Consider the following 16,602-nt stretch of genomic DNA (forward strand, 5'->3'; position numbering starts at 1 on the left):
TGATTCGTCAATATCAGAATATGTAATCATTTTTTGATGAGAATGGTTGTTTTGATTTTATAAAAGAATGTATTTTGTTGTGAAAGTAGTGAGTATAGTTGTTGATTGCTGAATCAGATTTGAAGAATGTAACATATTAATTGTGAATTTATATATATATCTCTGGTATTACCTACCCGTTAAAAAAAAATTTCACAGTTAATATTTTGTACAAAAATTTTATTACAGTCTTTATGAAAATATATAGGTGTATATTTTCTTCAGATGTAACATAGATTTAATGAGTTAATGTTAAATTAAACTCCTTTGATTTACGGTTGAAATTAGAATTGAATAATCCCTAAAACTGTAGAAATTAGAATTGAATAATCCCTAAAACTTTAGAAATTACATAACTTTTACGAAGTATTTCTTCAATGAAATTGAAATTATGAATCAATACTTCGTTATTTGTTGATGCATGATGCTGGTGTTCGTGAAATTCTTGTGAACTTCGCAGAGTACGAATGATGTTATCTGAAAAGTTTCGAGTACATCGATGATGAAAGTGTAAAATCAAACCTATATTTGAATAATACACTTGATTTATTATGAAATGGAATTCATTGAATTGAAACAGAGATCGTAGTTAACGATGGTTAAGTTGTTAAGGAAGGATGTACATCATAGCATATTAGTAATATGAATTTAACCGAGTAATATCTACCCTTATTTAATTCATACATAATAGCTTAGTACAAAAAGATTTATTTTGATCTCAAAATTCATATGTATATAAATAAAATATACATATAATTTCTTCAGAGGGAATTAGTTAATACTTCATAACTCATTGATACAATATACTTCGTTGTTGATTTGTAATAATGTCCATGGTGATTCTTGAACTGGCGAAGCTTGTGATATTATAGATGTTTTTGGTACTGACGGTGTTGGTGATGTTGACGATACTGTTGATGTTGTTGGTAAAACGAGTCTAGATTGTAAATCGTGCACCATTTTGGTCAGGGTTTCTACTCTACTATCTCTGTTCACTCATCTGATTTGTAATCAGAATCAGAATAATCTCTAAGACTTTTGGAGACTACATAATCGCCACAAAATCTTTCTTCAATGAAGTTATGAATCAATACCTCATCGTTTATTATTGTTGGTATTCCTTAGTATCTATAAGGCGTATGTCGTTGATGTTCGTGGGACATTTTATGATGTCGAAGCATGGAATGTGGATGTTGTTGATGGTGGTAATGGTTCTGTTGACGTTGATGATAGTGGTGCTGTTGATGTCGGTGTTGCTGCTGGTGCTTGTAACCTTTGCACCATATTCTCCAAAGCCACTACTTGAGTGCCAAGCTCGTTGGTTTCTTCTACTATACCGGGATGATTGGCGGTTTGGACAAGCGGATGAATAAGATCTAGAATCTGGGATAGTATATAATCATGACGAGATACTCTGGAAATGAGAGAGAAAATGGTGTCTTGAACAGGTTCACCGGTAAATGCTTCAGGTTCTTCGCCAAGAGGGCAATGTGGTGGATGGAAAGGATCGCCTTCTTCTTGTCTCCAATGATTAAGGAGGCTACGAACCCATCCCCAATTCATCCAGAATAGATGATGGCTGATTGGTTGGTCCATTTCGGTCACACTGCTTTCGGAGCTTGAGTGAAACTCCATATCGAAATTCGAGGGACTTGAACTAGTGGAGAGTTTCATTTCGTACGATTGAATAAAAGATTTTTTGATATGAAATGATTCCTGGCTATCGGATGGTATTCTACTTACATGGAATATCTATATATATAGAATAAAAGATTTCGTAGATTACGGAGGAATTTACAGAATATGTCAGGCAAAGTTTACAGTAACAGATACGCTAAGATATGAATTAGCAGATACGCTAAGATACGAATTTTGTCTATACACTATTCATACAATCAATGCAGTAAGATGTGTCTAGACTTAAGAATGATAAGCAGGTAATTTCCGATAAGAAATGATAAGCAAAAACTTTTGACATGCAACTAAGGTTGAAGTCCAGACTCACTAATGCATCCTAACAACTATCAGTTAGACACACTAATGCAGACCTGGTTCGCTAAGACCACCACTCTGATACCACATGTAAAGACCCGTCCTATTCCATAAGAATGAATACAATAACATATGATTACATTACGAGGTATTTGACCTCTATATAATACATTTAACAAACATTGCATTCGTTTTAAAAGACAAACTTTCATTACACCGAAAGTTGACAGGCATGCATACCATTTCATAATATCCAACTATAAATGATCTAATATGTCATTTACTTAATCAAAATCTTTACTGAACTCAACGACTTGAATGCAACGTCTTTTGAAATATGCCATGAATGACTCCAAGTAATATCTTTTAATTGAGCAAATGCACAACGGAAGATTTTTTTCAATCTTGAGAATAAACATGCTTTAAAGTGTCAACCAAAAAGTTGGTGAGTTCATTAGTTTATCATAATCGATCATTTCCATAATTTTTATAGACCACAAGATTTTTATATTTATAAACAGAACCTCTCGTTTGCATAAAGATAAAATCATTCATATGAATTGAACACCTGGTAACCGACATTAACTTTAATGCATAGAATATCCCCAAACATAACCTCTCGTCTGTATAATAATAATCTCGAAGTACTAAAGCCATCCTGATAATGCTAAAAAAGAACATATATTTCATAACATTATCCTTCCAGAAAGACAAGCTTTTAGTTGCAATTGTTCTATTTCCAAGTAATATTTGTTTAAATAATAAAAGGTGAAGACAAAAGATAGATTGGACGATTTGAAGACACAAACGACCAAAAAGCAAAAAAGTACAAAGTACAATCCAAGTGGTTCAATTTATTGATGAGAAACGTCTCAAAATTACAAAAGTACAAGCTGCAAAAAGCAAAGTACAAGATATTAAATCGTACGAAAGGACGTTCGAAAATCCGAAACTTAGACATGAACCAAATATCAACGTGCGACTCAACGAAGCTGAAATTACAAGTCAACTATGCACAAGAATATAATATAATATATATATAATTATATAAAATTATATATTATTATATTATATATTATAATATTCAGCTGCCCACGTTTAACTCAATTTGGTGAGCTGGAATCCGAAGCTCCGCACTCGCGGAGCTGTAAGGCACAAAAGTACCGCACTCGCGTAGCTGTACAGTTCAAAGTGGGCCTATAAAAGGCCGTGCATTCTGCAGATTTTAACACACCTTTTTCTTTTCCTTTCTCTGATCACATACGTAATATATATATATATATATATATATATATATATATATATATATATATATATATATATATATATATATATATATATATATATATATTAATTTTAATATTAAGTTAATAATAATAAGGTTATAATGGCGAATGTTTTAAGTTTGTAAGTCAAAATTCTGTCCGTGTAACACTACGCGATTAATACTCATTGTAAGTTATGTTGAACATTTTTAAATTAATGTCTCGTAGCTAAATTATTACTATATTTATTTAAGCCGAAGTAATCATGATGTTGGACTAAATATTAAGACGGAGTTATTGGGCTTTGGACCATAATTGGGGTTTGGAAAAAAGATCGACACTTGTGGAAATTGGACTGTGGGCTATTAATGAGCTTTATATTTGTTTAACTGAATGATAGTTCGGTAATTTAATATAGAAATTTACAATTTGATGTATCTATAAATAACCACATACACTCGATCGAACACGATGGGCGGGATATTTATAAATACTAATAATTGTTCATTTGACCGGACACGGGGATGGATTAATAGTCAATGGACTCATTAAAACAGGGGTTGATTACATACAAGGACACTTGGTGTAATTGTTAACAACGTATTAAAACCTTGGGTTACACGCAGTCGATAACCTGGTGTAATCATTAACAAAGTATTAAGACCTTGTTACAGTTTAAGTCCCCAATTAGTTAGAATATTTGACTTCGCGTATAAGGGTAATTTGACGAGGATACTCCTACTTTATATTTATGACCGATGGACTGTTATGGACAAAAACCAGATGGACATATCGAGTATTCCAGGACAAAGGAAAATTAACCCATGGTAATAAATTAAAATCAACACGTCAAACATCATCATTACGGAAGTTTAAATAAGCATAATTCCTTTAATTTATATCTCATCGCACTTTTATTTATCGTCATTTTATTTATCGTACTTTTATTTTATTGCACTTTTAATTATCGCACTATTATTTCTCGTCATTTACTTTACATTTTAAATTAAGTTATATTTATATTTAATATTTTACATTAGGTTTTAATTGTGACTTAAGACATAAAATCGACGAACCGGTCACTAAACGGTAAAGAACCCCCCCTTTTTATAATAATAATAATAATATTACTTATATATATATATATATATATATATATATATATATATATATATATATATATATTGATACAAATATAGTTTAAAATAAATATGGCGTTAAACTTACCTGACTCCCTGTGGAACGAACCGGACTTACTAAAAACTACACTAATCTACGATTAGGTACACTGCCTATAAGTGTTGTAGCAAGGTTTAGGTATATCTTATTCAATAAATAAATAAATAACTTGTGTAAAATTGTATCGTATTTAATAGTATTTAGTAGCAAAATATAATATATTTTGTACTACACCTTGCACACATCAAGTATTTTTGGCGCCGCTGTCGGGAACTTCATCAACACCGAAGCGAAACGCTATAAAAAAAATTAGTTTTTAAGCCATTTTTGTAAAAATATAATTTTATATAAGTTTTAAAATATAAAAACATAAAAAAAGAGAAATATATATCTATATTTTTAAGTGTTAAATTAAAAAGTTTTTTTTTTTTAGTTACAAAAACTAATAAGTTATTTTTAAAATATAAGTTTTATTTAAATTATATTTTATATAAATTAAGAATCAGAAATAGAGTTAAAACAGAAACTAAGAAAAAAAAGGGAAAACTGGACCTGCACGAATTTGGCCTGCACGAAATCTGAATCTGCAACCTCCGCACTCGCGGAGCTTTTTGGGCAGAAACCATCGCGGAGCTTTTTGGGCAGAAACCATCCGCACTCGCGGAGCCGCCTGACAGGTTGAACCTCAGACTACATTAATTACGGGATTAGGGTTATTTATTTAATTATCATTATTAATTAATTAGATTAGGGTTTTAATTTAATCTAATAAGTTTAAGTGTAGTTTTAATTAATTATAAGTTTTAATATTATTATTAATTATATAAATTAATACTTTTATAAAATAATAATATAAAAATAATACTTTTTTTAAAAATAAGTAATTTTATCATTTTTTGTTTCTTTTTATAAATTTTATATTTTTATCGTTTATTCGTAATTTGTATATTTTTAGTTCGTAATTAGTTTTAAACTTAGTTCTTGTCAAAGTATTTCTAGATCTTTAGGATTTGCCGTAAAATCCCTTAAGTGCTTTTTCTTTATAATAAGACTTAGGCGCTTTAAAATTTTACGACATCGCTTATCGCTTTAGTATTTAAATAGATTTTAGTGTCTAATTAAGTTATTGCCATTTTGGATATAGAATTCCTTTTAAGTTTTAATTCCTTTAGACGCAACTTTTAATATTTAGTTTTTAGACTTTTAAGTTTCGACACTTTACTTTCTTATTATTATTTTTTTTCGACCTTTTATTTTTCGACGTTTTTCGACGCACTCTTTTTCTTCCTCTTATTTCTCGACGCTCTAGTTTTTAGGACATAGATTTTTATTATCTTCAAAATTTCGACGAAAAATTATTTTAGGCGGTTAAATCGATAGACATCCAAAATTTTCTGGTTCGTAGTAATAGTTGGATTTGTTAGTAGCGAGTTGTGGGCTTCCGATTTAAAGGGTCCTGGCTACCTGCTGCATCTATTGGCTATTCGAAACGTGGGCAAAATCAGAAAAGTCTATTAATTTGATAACTTATATAATTTTTTTTATTTATTTTTATAACTAATAGGATATTCAGTGAATGCACCGAGCAAAACGTTCACCACTATTCATACGTTTACCATCTATAACTCGATCAAGACATCTTGCCAATATCGTCGCCGTTGATTTTTCTTTAGAATCGTCATCTAGTCGACCAAGTACTCCAATTCAAATTTTCGATAATCCATTTTTTGAACCCGACCTCACAATTGAGAACCCGGAGGATATTCAAGGACAATTCAGAGATCCTGAACCACTAATATTTCCTCCGGAACCACCAATCATACAACCAGATATTGTCGAGGAAGAAACCATTAAATCAGAATCCTCTAGCGATTCAGATTCAACAAACCTAGTCATGGAAAATCAGGAACCTCTAAGTATGGAGGACCGAATGAGAGCTACACGCACTGGCCAAGGTCATGCAATTACTCAACCCGACATTAATGCGCCAGATTATGAAATCAAAGGACAAATCCTAAGCATGGTAACTAATCAATGCCAATTTAGTGGTACGCCGAAGGAAGATCCAAACGACCTTTAATAGGATCTGTACTCTATTTAAAATCAGAGAAGTTGAGGATGAATAGATCTATCTCATGTTATTTCCCTGGACTTTAAAGGGAGAAGCCAAAGATTGGTTAGAATCGTTACCTGAATCGTTAAAAGATTCTTTCCGGCATCTAAAGCAGTGAGACTTCAAGGAGAAATTGTTACGTTCACACAAAAGCCAAATGAAACTTTATATGAGGCGTGGACAAGATTTGAAAAGTTGTTGAGAGGATGTCCTCAACACGGTTTAGACAATTATCAGATAGTTCAAATATTCTACCAAGGATGCGACATTACTACATGAAAAGACATCGACATAGCAGCTGGTGGTTCCATTATGAAGAAAACCGCAACTGAAGCTTACAAAATTATTGATAACACAGCCTCCCACTCACATGAGTGGCATCAAGAAAAAGACATCGTTAGATCATCTAAAGCGGCTAGAGCCGATTCTAGCCATGACTTTGATTCTATTTCCACAAAGTTAGATGCTTTTGAGAGACGAATGGAAAAGATGACTAAAGATATTCACGCAATACAAATTAGTTGTGAGCAGTGTGGAGGACCACATTTGATAAAAGATTGTCTCAGTATTGAACAAACAATGAAACAAAGAGAGAATGTTTCAAATATAAACCAAAGGCCTGGAAATAATTATCAAAATAATTATCAACCGCCAAGACCAAACTACAATCAAAATCAAAATTATAACCGAAATGTTCCATACAACAACCAACAAGGTCCTAGCAATCAACAAGTATCTAATAATACTTACAACCAGCAAAGACCTATTTTTCCAATTAAACCACCACAAACCGATGATAAAAAGCCAAATTTAGAAGATATGATGTTGAAGCTAGTTGAATCTCAAACGCAGTTTTTCACAACTCAGAAACAAACGAATGAACAAAATGCTCAAGCATTTAGAAATCAACAAGCTTCTATCCAAAATCTGGAACAAGAAGTGAGTAAGAAAGAAAACCGCTTCCTTACCCGAGTAAAATGAGCAAGGTTAATTGGAGAAAGAAAACCGGGGAGTCTACCTAGCAATGCAAATGCTAACCCCCAGAATGAAACAGCTAAAGCCATTACCACAAGAAGTGGTATTACACTCAAACCACCTGAAATACCTGTAATTTCTGATGACTCTATTCCTACTCCACAAGCACCAAAATCTGAGCAAGATAAGGAAACAGAACCGATAGTTGAAAAGGTTAATGAAGATCACACAGTTAAGGCAAAGCCTTATGTTAAACCATACCAACCACCGCTTCCTTACCCGAGTAAAATGAGAAAAGAAAGACTTGAATCCGAGCAATCCAAATTCTTGGATATGTTTAAACAAATAAATTTCAATCTTCCTTTCATTGATGTGATTTCAGGAATGCCAAGATATGCTAAATTCTTGAAAGATCTAATCACAAATAGAAAGAAAATGGAAGAACTCTCGGCTGTTATTATGAATGCTAATTGTTCTGCAGTGCTGTTAAATAAACTACCAGAAAAATTATCAGATCCAGGAAGTTTCACAATTCCATGTTTTCTGGGTAGTCTTAGTTCAATAGAAGCATTGGCAGACTTAGGTGCTAGTATAAATTTAATGACGTATTCACTATACGCTAAACTATACCTTCGAGAATTAAAACCAACACGAATAAGCATACAACTAGCCGATCGATCAGTAAAATATCCTAGAGGGATAATGGAGAACATGCTAGTTAAAGTTGGTACTTCAGTATTTCCAGTAGACTTTGTTATTCTGGACATGGAAGAAGATTCTCGAGTTCCTCTCATATTAGGAAGACCATTCTTAAACACGGCTAAAGCAATAATAGATGTGTTTGGTAAGAAACTGACCCTAAGTATAGAGGATGAGAGTGTTACCTTTTTTGTTGATAGAGCAATGCAACAACTGCAATCTGCAGATGATACATGTTATTATATTCAAACTATAGATTCACAAGCAAAATTGTTACAAGAATTTCCAGAATTACAAGGAACAGGAGAACGTTCTTTAGGAGAAGGAACTGAACCAATTGAAAAAGCTGAAATATTAGCCGCACTCATGGCTAATGAATATGAACCAACAACAGAAGAAATTCAAATGCTAAAAGAGGAAGACAGATATCGATATAAATCATCGATAGAAGAACCACCGATATTAGAGTTAAAGCCACTTCCAAACCATTTGGAATATGCTTATTTACATGGTGAATCTAAATTACCTGTAATAATATCGTCTTATCTTACGAAAAATGAAAAATCTCAACTTATTTCTGTGCTAAAAGCTCATAAACCAGCTACTGCATGGAAGATTCATGACATTAAAGGTATAAGTCCTTCGTATTTCACACATAAAATCCTTATGAAAGAAGGTCATAAAACATATGTGCAACGCCAACGAAGACTAAATCCAAATATGCAAGATGTTTTTAAGAAAGAAATTATTAAACTGCTCGATGCAAGATTACTTTATCCAATTTCTGATAGTCCATGGGTAAGCCAAGTTCAATGTGTACCTAAGAAGGGTGGCATGACTGTCATCACAAATGAAAAAGATGAGCTTATTCATACTAGGACTGTAACAGGATGGCGTGTTTGTATTGATTATAGAAAATTAAATGATGCCACCAGAAAAGATCACTTTCCCTTACCTTTCATTGATCAAATGTTGGAAAGGTTAGCTGGGAACAGTTACTATTGTTTTTTTGACGGTTTCTCCGGATATTTTTAAATTCCAATCGCACCCGAGGACCAAGAAAAAACCACCTTCACGTGCCCTTATGGTACTTTTGCTTACAAACGCATGCCATTTGGACTTTGCAATGCCCCTGCAACCTTTCAAAAGTGCATGATGGCGATTTTTCACGACATGATAGAAGAATGTATGGAAGTTTTCATGGATGACTTTTCAGTCTTTGGTGATACTTTTGAAACATGTCTAGTTAATCTTGAACGAATGCTTATTAGATGCGAGCAATCAAATCTAGAACTTAATTGGGAGAAATGCCATTTCATGGTTAAAGAAGGCATCGTTCTTGGTCATAAAATTTCAAAGGAAGGAATTGAAGTGGATAGAGCTAAAGTAGATGTAATTGCTAAACTTCCACATCCCACTAATGTTAGAGGAGTTAGGAGTTTTCTAGGGCATGCCGGTTTTTACCGACGTTTCATAAAAGATTTTTCTAAAATTGCCACTCCTATGAATAAACTCCTAGAAAAAGATGCTCTGTTTATCTTTTCGGATGAATGCATCAAATCTTTTAATATTCTTAGAGAAAAACTCACTAATGCGCCAATCATGATAACCCCAAATTGGAATCTACTATTTGAACTCATGTGCGATGCAAGTAATTTGCAATGGGAGTCATTTTAGGACAAAGGATTGAAAAACGATTTCAACCTATCTATTACGCTAGTAAGACGTTACAAGGAGCACAAACGAATTACACAACTATTGAAAAAGAACTCCTTGCTATTGTCTTTGCCTTTGACAAATTTCGTTCATATCTCGTTCTAGCTAAAACGGTGGTCTATACCGACCATTCTGCTCTTAAATACTTGTTTTCAAAACAAGATGCCAAACCATGATTAATCCATTAGATCTTACTCTTACATGAATTCGATATTGAGATCTGAGACTAAAAGGGAGCAGAAAATCTCGCCGATGATCATCTTTCTCGCCTTGAAAATCCTGAATTAGAAGTTCTAAATGAATTGGCCATATAAGACAACTTTCCTGATAAATATCTTTTGAAAATCGATTAGGATGAAATTCCATGGTTTGCAGACTATGCAAACTACTTAGTATGTGGATTCCTGAAAAAGGGTTGTCGTACCAAAAATGAAATAAATTCTTTAGTGATATAAAACACTATTTTTGGGAAGATCCACATTTATTCAAAAGTTGTCACGATGGAATAATACGGCGATGCGTATTCGGAGATGAAGCTAGTCAAATCTTAAACTATTATCACACCGGACCAACATGAGGGCATTATGGGCCTCAACTCACAGCAAGAAAAGTCTACGATGCTGAATTCTATTGGCCTACAATTTTCAAAGACGCACACTGTAGTGACCCGAACTTTTCCATGTTTATATATATTAATTGAGATTGATATTTACATGATTAAATGTTTCCAACATGTTAAGCAATCAAACTTGTTAAGACTTGATTAATTGAAATATGTTTCATATAGACAATTGACCACCCAAGTTGACCGGTGATTCACGAACGTTAAAACTTATAAAAACTATATGATGACATATATATGGATATATATATAGTTAACATGATACTATGATAAGTAAACATATCATTAAGTATATTAACAATGAACTACATATGTAAAAACAAGACTACTAACTTAATGATTTTTAAACGAGACATATATGTAACGATTATCGTTGTAAAGACATTTAATGTATATATATCATATTAAGAGATATTCATACATGATAATATCATGATAATATAATAATTTAAAATCTCATTTGATATTATAAACATTGGGTTAACAACATTTAACAAGATCGTTAACCTAAAGGTTTTAAAACAACACTTACATGTAACGACTAACGATGACTTAACGACTCAGTTAAAATGTATATACATGTAGTGTTTTAATATGTATTTATACACTTTCGAAAGACTTTAATACACTTATCAAAATACTTCTACTTAACAAAAATGCTTACAATTACATCCTCGTTCAGTTTCATCAACAATTCTACCCGTATGCACCCGTATTCGTACTCGTACAATACACAGCTTTTAGATGTATGTACTATTGGTATATACACTCCAATGATCAGCTCTTAGCAGCCCATGTGAGTCACCTAACACATGTGGGAACCATCATTTGGCAACTAGCATGAAATATCTCATAAAATTACAAAAATATGAGTAATCATTCATGACTTATTTACATGAAAACAAAATTACATATCCTTTATATCTAATCCATACACCAACGACCAAAAACACCTACAAACACTTTCATTCTTCAATTTTCTTCATCTAATTGATCTCTCTCAAGTTCTATCTTAAAGTTCTAATTGTTCTTCATATATTCTACAAGTTCTAGCTACATAAAATCAAGAATACTTTCAAGTTTGCTAGCTCACTTCCAATCTTGTAAGGTGATTATCCAACCTCAAGAAATCTTTGTTTCTTACAGTAGGTTATCATTCTAATACAAGGTAATAATCATATTCAAACTTTAGTTCAATTTCTATAACTATAACAATCTTATTTCAAGTGATGATCTTACTTGAACTTGTTTTCGTGTCATGATTCTGCTTCAAGAACTTCGAGCCATCCAAGGATCCGTTGAAGCTAGATCCATTTTTCTCTTTTTTAGTAGGTTTATCCAAGTAACTTAAGGTAGTAATAATGTTCATAACATCATTCGATTCATACATATAAAGCTATCTTATTCGAAGGTTTAAACTTGTAATCACTAGAACATAGTTTAGTTAATTCTAAACTTTTTCGCAAACAAAAGTTAATCCTTCTAACTTGACTTTTAAAATCAACTAAACACATGTTCTATATCTATATGATATGCTAACTTAATGATTTAAAACCTGGAAACACGAAAAACACCGTAAAATCGGATTTACGCCGTCGTAGTAACACCGCGGGCTGTTTTGGGTTAGTTAATTAAAAACTATGATAAACTTTGATTTAAAAGTTGTTATTCTGAGAAAATGATTTTTATTATGAACATGAAACTATATCCAAAAATTATGGTTAAACTCAAAGTGGAAGTATGTTTTCTAAAATGGTCATCTAGACGTCGTTCTTTCGACTGAAATGACTACCTTTACAAAAATGACTTGTAACTTATTTTTCTAACTATAAACCTATACTTTTTCTGTTTAGATTCATAAAATAGAGTTCAATATGAAACCATACCAATTTGATTCACTCAAAACGGATTTAAAATGAAGAAGTTATTGGTAAAACAAGGTTGGATAATTTTTCTCATTTTAGCTACGTGAAAATTGGTTACAAATCTATTCCAACCATAACTTAATCAACTTGTATTGTATATTATGTAATCTTGAGATACCATAGACACGTATACAATGTTTCGACCTATCATGTCGACACATCTATATATATTTCGGAACAACCATAGACACTCTATATGTGAATGTTGGAGTTAGCTATACAGGGTTGAGGTTGATTCCAAAATATATATAGTTTGAGTTGTGATCAATACTGAGATATGTATACACCAGGTCGTGGATTGATTCAAGATAATATTTATCGATTTATTTATGTACATCTAACTGTGGACAACTAGTTGTAGGTTACTAACGAGGACAGCTGACTTAATAAACTTAAAACATCAAAATATATTAAAAGTGTTGTAAATATATTTTGAACATACTTTGATATATATGTATATATTGTTATAGGTTCGTGAATCAACCAGTGGCCAAGTCTTACTTCCCGACGCAGTAAAAATCTGTGAAAGTGAGTTATAGTCCCACTTTTAAAATCTAATATTTTTGGGATGAGAATACATGTAGGTTTTATAAATGATTTACAAAATAGACACAAGCACGTGAAACTACATTCTATGGTTGAATTATCGAAATCGAATATGCCCCTTTTTATTAAGTCTGGTAATCTAAGAATTAAGGAACAGACACCCTAATTGACGCGAATCCTAAAGATAGATCTATTGGGCCTAACAAACCCCATCCAAAGTACCGGATGCTTTAGTACTTCAAAATTTATATCATATCCGAAGGGTGTCCCGGAATGATGGGGATATTCTTATATATGCATCCAATTAATGTCGGTTACCAGGTGTTCACCATATGAATGATTTTTATCTCTATGTATGGAATGTGTATTGAAATATGAAATCTTGTGGTCTATTATTATGATTTGATATATATAGGTTAAACCTATAACTCACCAACATTTTTGTTGATGTTTTAAGCATGTTTATTCTCAGGTGATTATTAAGAGCTTCCGCTGTCGCATACTTAAATAAGGACGAGATTTGGAGTCCATGCTTGTATGATATTGTGTAAAAACTGCATTCAAGAAACTTATTTTGTTGTAACATATTTGTATTGTAAACCATTATGTAATGGTCGTGTGTAAACAGAATATTTTAGATTATCATTATTTAATAATCTACGTTGTAATGACCCGGACTTTTTCGATCGATCTATACTTATAAGATTAATATTTACATAAATTAAACCTTACCAACATGATAAGCAACCCAAATTGTTGAGACTTATGTTTTTGAAAAGAGATTTACACAACGTTTGACCGTCTAGTTTGACCGATGATATCACGAACTATATAACATATGATAATTATACGTTTGTGTATATATATGTATATATACATATTTAACATGATCTAAGGATGTTTTAATATCTCATTTTGTATTAATAACAATAAGTTATAAGTATATTTTGAAACTACTAACTTAAGTTTTCAAAACGATAACTTTAAGTAACGTTTTTTGATATAAATACTTATAACCTATAATGTTTATACATATATCGTATATGTAATGTATTTAATCACTTTTTAAGGACTTAAATACATAAAACCATATAAGTGTATTCACAAAAGATAGCTATATTTGAATTCTCATTCCATTTTTCACAAGATTTCTATACGTATATCTACGGTATATGTACCGTATCATACCTAGCTTCTATACGTATTTACTATTGTTATATACACATCAAATCACCACCTAACCAGCCCTTGTTCATGCCTTATGTATAAGGTAATTGGTATTTGGAAGTTTGTTGACTAATTACATAAAATAACAAACTTGAAAATCTTGTTTTGTCCTCCCCATTCACGTTTTTAAGTACCATGGGGATATCCTCATTTTGATTCATTTTAACTTCCATTTTCTAGCTAAAACACACACTCTTTCTTAACCCTTAAACTCCATAACCATTCAGCAAGAAACCATGAAGATCTAGTCATAGAAACAAGCCTTAATCACCATAAGAAAACCCTTACAAAAACACTTCAAGAATCCTTTCCAAGAACACAAACTTACTTCCAATCTTTCATCCAATTCCATCACCCTTTTGGTTCTAGGTTTTTACTCCTCTTTTACAGAAACCTTGTCCAAGTAACTTGAGGTAGTAACTTTGTTCATAACCTTATTCGATTCATATATATATAGTTATCTTATTTTATGGTATACAATTTTAACAACAAGAACATAGTTTGAATGATTTCAAACTTGTTTGCAAACTAAATAGATCCTTCTAACTTAACTTTTAAAATACTTCAAGACCTGTAATATATCATAAATATATTCTAATTTAACAAGGTATAACTTGGTTTTTCAAAGAACACCTTAAAAACTGTTTTTACGACGTCGGAGTGCAACCGGGGGCTGTTTTGGGTTGGATAATTAAAAACTATCTTGAACCTTGAATTGGAGGTTTATTTTCTGGAAAAATGATATTTACTATGAATATGATAACACATAAAAATTTCATGATTTAACTCAAAGTATAAGTACTTTTAGAAAAATAATCATTTAAGGTTGTTTACATGATGGAAAATGATTAACTTCATAAGTTTCACCAAAGTTTGACCTATGACCTGTGATTTCGAATACAAACTAAGGTATTTACAGTTCATATTCTTAAAGAAGGACTCGATCCAAGGAAGTGGCAAGTTGAACCAACGAAAACGGAGTTGTAACGAAGAAACTGTGACCAAAACAAAATCGGATATCCAAGACTAGTTTAGCCACGAAAATAATTGGAGAAAAATTAAATAAATCACATCTTTTTAAAATAACATGATATTTTATATATATGTACTCATAATTTAATTTTATATATTTCAGGATCACCCGTAAACAATACGAGAAGATTAATCATAAGATCCCATGATTGTACGCAACACGTCATTTGACAACACCGGTACTTTATGTACGCAACACGTCATTTGACAACACCGGTACCGTGGGTCAAGATTAATCCCGACCAATACGAATACGATGGGGTTTTATTTATTTCGAGGGGGGGTTTTATTTATTTATTAAACACCTAAATATGAACCATTAAAATTGAATTGCTAACTACGGACTAAGAAGACATTAAAAGTATTATAAGTATATATATGTGACGATTGTTTAAAATGAAAATATATTGATATATTATATATGGATAGGTTCGTGATATCAATCGGAGACCAAGTCAAAATATATATATCTTCAAGGCAAAAGTGAGTATATAGTCCCACTTTTAAACTTTAAACATTTCGGGATGAGAATACATGTATTTTATGTTTTACGATATGGACACAAGTAACTGAAAAATATATTCTACATTGAGTTGTACCACTGGCATACTTCCCTGTAGCTTGGTAACTACTATTTACAGCGGTATTGTAAACGCGAATCCTGTTGATAGATCTATCGGGCCTGACAACCCCAACCGGACTGGACGACCAGTATTCAACGGTTGCACAGTACTTCGTTTCGTGACTACACTTGGTACGGTGTAGTAAGATTTCATAATAAAGGGAATATGCGACGTGATTAAATGTTAAGTATGGTTATCAAGTGCTCAACCACTTAGAATATTTTTATTAAAATGTTTATATATGAAATCTTGTGGTCTATATATTTATATCGCTGCCGGCATTAAACCTATATCTCACCAACTTTATGTTGACGTTTTAAACATGTCTATTCTCAGGTGATAACTAAAAGCTTCCGCTGCAACATGTTGAATTTAAACAAGATCTTGAGTATGCATATTTGTGTCAAAAATAAAACTGCATATCGGAGGATTTGTAATGTAAAATATGCTAGAAATCGTATTGTTATCATCACATGTAAAGTTTGTAAGTCTAAGATTATCGCTAAACGATAATCATCTTTTTATTGTCTAAAGCTTGTATTAAAATAAGAGTTATGGTTTGTAATGTAAAATAAATGCAGTTGTTCTTTTAAAAATGTCGCATATAGAGGTCAATACCTCGCAATGAAATCATACGTTATCTAACTCG

At 31.9% G+C, this 16,602-nt stretch overlaps 1 non-coding gene across 1 annotated transcript; it reads right to left on the reverse strand.

Moving 5' to 3' along the window:
• Window positions 1–6,705: 6,705 nt before the first annotated feature.
• Window positions 6,706–6,812, reverse strand: LOC139856257 (small nucleolar RNA R71). The gene has a single exon (XR_011761751.1). It is a non-coding gene; the product is annotated as a small nucleolar RNA R71 (small nucleolar RNA).
• Between the last annotated feature and the right edge of the window lie 9,790 nt (window positions 6,813–16,602).

The sequence above is a fragment of the Rutidosis leptorrhynchoides genome, chromosome 6 (assembly GCF_046630445.1).
Source record: "Rutidosis leptorrhynchoides isolate AG116_Rl617_1_P2 chromosome 6, CSIRO_AGI_Rlap_v1, whole genome shotgun sequence".
Taxonomy (NCBI): domain Eukaryota; kingdom Viridiplantae; phylum Streptophyta; class Magnoliopsida; order Asterales; family Asteraceae; genus Rutidosis; species Rutidosis leptorrhynchoides.